Source organism: Brassica napus, unplaced genomic scaffold (genome assembly GCF_020379485.1).
Source record: "Brassica napus cultivar Da-Ae unplaced genomic scaffold, Da-Ae ScsIHWf_2308;HRSCAF=2979, whole genome shotgun sequence".
Lineage (NCBI taxonomy): Eukaryota > Viridiplantae > Streptophyta > Magnoliopsida > Brassicales > Brassicaceae > Brassica > Brassica napus.
In genome coordinates, this window is record NW_026015691.1 from 24,457 (window position 1) to 28,330 (window position 3,874).

The 3,874-nt window shown below is 40.2% G+C and overlaps 1 pseudogene; it reads left to right on the forward strand.

The window, feature by feature from the left end:
- The first annotated feature begins 1,092 nt into the window (after window positions 1-1,092).
- LOC111198133 lies at window positions 1,093-3,561 on the forward strand (annotated as a pseudogene).
- Window positions 3,562-3,874: the final 313 nt, after the last annotated feature.

Here is a 3,874-nt window from a genome sequence, read left to right on the forward strand (position 1 = left end):
ACAAAAATTCTTGTTTACTAATTTATAAATCACAATCCAAAATCAACAATAGTTCTCTATAGAAATAAAAACTTTTCCAAAAATAGCCGCTTTCGTAAAAAGTATTGAAAAAAGGCAACCTTTTGATGAAAAATCCGAAAGAATACTCATCTATCAACAAAAATCTTTTTATCCTTGTTTCTAAGTCACAATCTCAAATCTACAATAGGACTATCATTGTGAAGCAGAATTCACCAAGTGTGGATTGTTCACACCCACCAATAGGGAACGTGAGCTGGGTTTAGACCGTCGTGAAATATGTTAGTTTTACCCTATTGATGCCCGCGTCACAATATTAATTCAACCTAGTACGAGAGGAACCGTTGATTCGCACAATTGGTCATCGCGCTTGCCCAATATCAACAAAGAATTGAAACGACATCGTATATAAATGGCTTTTTGAAAAAATACTCGTCTATCGGAAGATGTTTATAAGTTTAGGTTTAACTGGTGACCATTATAGGAACATTAGGAATGATTAGGAAAAAAATGCAGAGGAATAAAATTAGAGGAATGAAAGGAACAATTTGTTCTATATTCCTCTAGAATAAAATGAATGAAAAGGAAAACTATTCATTGTAAACGGTAAAAAAGTTTTGGAATAGTAAGGAATGCATTATTCCTTTTCATTCTTTGGTCAACAGTTAGACCATAAATATTCGTCCGACTGGTGACCATTCTGGAAACAAGAGGAACGAATAGAAAATGAACGTAAAGAAATAAAATTGGAGGAATGAAAAAAAATGGTTGTTCCATCCCATATTTAAAAAGCAACAACTTTCTCCTTTATTTCTTTACACAAAAACAATGCCAGGAAATTAGAAAGAAAATTATTCGTAATGAATGGTGATTTTTTTATGAATGCTAGGGAAAGCATTATTCCTCGTTGTGAGCGTTCATGAATATGGCTTTTGGTCGGAAGAAAAAAGAATATAGCTCATGGGCTAAAAGAAGCCCAATTTAATATCATTACGGGCCTAATCTACATAACATGCCCAAAGGCCTAAACATCTGAGTTGAAACGACATCGTATATAATCAAAGGTCAAATCATCTTCTCCTTCTCGCTCGCTCGCTATCCCCTTTTTTTTAATTTGTTCCGATTCTAATGGCCGCCGTCGCAGATTCCGCCGAGAACGGTGCTACAAACTTCCCCGAGAATGAAAACCTCACACCTTCGGGAGTCACTGCCTCCTCATTGCTCAACGAAGCCTCCGGCGCCTCCCCGAATCGAATCAGCCGGATACCCTAACTGCCGAGACTGCCCCCGATGCGAACGATTCCGCGGCGGAGAGATGGCCAGGATGGCCTGGGGATTGCGTGTTTTCGTGTGATCGTTCCTGTATCTAAGGTCGGAGCTATAATCGGACGCAAAGGAGATATCATCAGAAAGATGTGCGAGGAGACTCGCGCTCGCATCAAAGTCCTCGACGGTCCCACCACAACTCCTGATCGCATTGTTAGTATCTCTCCTTTATCGTTCCGAATTGGGTTTTTCTAAAGGTTGTAACTTTCTTAAACCTAATTAGAGAAAATTAGGGTTTTTGTTAGCATCAGTATTCAGATTCATGGGGGTATGATCATTGCGATGCTCTTTCTAGTGAAAGTTGCAAGCTTTCTCCTGTGTTTGATTGTATTTGAAGTGTCCACTTGAGTTATTCCGTTTAAGTCGAAGTTTCAGTTTTGATTGCTTTATGGGTTTGATTGTAGTTTTAAGTGTCCTTTGTTATGTTTAGGTGATGATATCTGCAAAGGAAGAACCAGAGGCATACATGTCCCCTGCGATGGAGGCAGTTGTAAGGGTGGTTCGAAGAGTTTCGGGGTTGCCTGATAGTGATGATGATGAGGATCTTCAGAACGCTGGAGGTGCCTTCTCTTCAGTGCGTTTACTAGTTGCATCTTCGCAGGCGATTAATTTAATCGGGAAACAAGGGTCCTCTATTAAATCTATAGTAGAGAACTCTGGTGCATCGGTTCGCATTTTATCAGACGGTACTAACATTATCTATGTTTGTTATTTCTCAGTTAACTGTCATCTCTGGAGTTGTTAAACCGGATGATTATAAGTACACTGTGTTTTCTTGTTGCCAGAGGACACACACCGTTTTATGCTGCGCAAGATGAGAGGATAGTGGATTTGCAGGGAAGCTTTAAAGATCGTAAAGGCGTTAGAAGGTGTTGTAGGACACCTGAGGAAATTCCTACTCCTACTCGACCATTCTGTGGTTCCTCTTCGAGAAACAAGTAAGCTTGATTCTCTGAAACGACTTCTTCCTTTTTTTCAATTCTCTCGGAATAACCTAACTTCTGTGATTTATTTTCTTCTCTTTAGTATCTAGCTAGAGTCTCTCAAGTTCGTCAGGAAGAACCGTTAGCTAACAACAAGTCAGCTCTCCACGCTGCTTTGTCAAATGCAATCGAGTCTGATCTCATGGCACGGAGGGAAGCTCTGTTTTTGGAGCGGGATACTCGGGTGGAGTCATTTGTTCAGCCTTCGGAGCTTCATATACAGTCAGGATCCTGCACTCTCCGCCAGACACTCCCCTGGCCTCGCTCGAGTTTCTGCTGCTTTTGTTACACAGGTAGTTATCACGTTCTTGTTCTTTTTTGGTCTTCTACTAGCGTCTTTGTCTTATCGCTTCTATTTAATCTCTTGGAACTAGTGAAGATTTTTCTATAATGGGTGTTTCGTACCAGGTATCTCAGACGATGCAAATACCGTTTCCTATGCGGAGGATATCATTGGTTTAGAAGGAGCTAATATAGCCTTCATCCGTAGAAGAAGCGGAGCTACCATTACCATTCAAGAGAGTCCATCCTGATCAAATCACAGTGGAAATCAAAGGGACATCTCTCAAGTACAAACTGCTCAGCAACTAATTCATAAGAACACATTTCATCTATATATATACATATGTTACATGAAATGGCATTGTATAACAAAATACTAAGATTACTCTTCCTTTTACATGCTAACCGTCTGGTTCTTTCCTCGCATTAAACTGTATGGTCGTTTACCTATGTGTAGGAGTTCATCAGCAATCACAAGGAACCGGCTTCGGTTTCAGGGGGATATGCTAGAGTGGATACTGGTTATGTACCTGCGTACCCTCCTCAGCTAAGCAACCTTCAAGAGCCGCTCGCGAGCAGCTACATGGGCACAGAGACGGGGCAGTACAGACCAACAGCATACTCTCAGCTTGCGGGTCCGTCGGCGTCCACCTACACGCCGTCACTGAATGGGCAAACTTATGGAACGGAATATAGACCAGCTTCTGATGCTGGTGGCTACAACACTTATAATTTATGAATCCGTTTGCTGTGTGGGTTGTTTACGAGGTTTAGAGAGGTGGCTCATTTATGATAGAGAGGGAAAGAACAAGTGCAAGAGAGCCAATGTAGCTGAATGTGTAATGTAAATCTAGGTGCCTGTTCTTTTTTTTTTTTGGTTTTTCTCTACTTAAATCTCGATATCTTTACACGACAGATCAGACCACTATCAAATAAAAACAGTTTCATGTTTTCTAAAAATCCTGTTCGTTTTGATTTTATATGGTAGCGTTGGAAGATTTGACGGAAATAAGATCTAAGATAATAAGGATTTTTTAATTCATTAAAAGAATCTGGAAATTTACTTTAAAACGTTCATCTTTTGATATAACCATGTTGGAGCTTCTTTGTGATTTAGGCATTTTCTATATTACCAAGGGAAGGAAGCTTTGTGTTGAAGTGGGTTAAACACAAGTATTCACACCTCACACAATATGTTTGGTCGGAAGAATCTTTTCGCAAACATAACCATGCATTTGTCTGTAGCCCTGATGGTCTTCATCAAA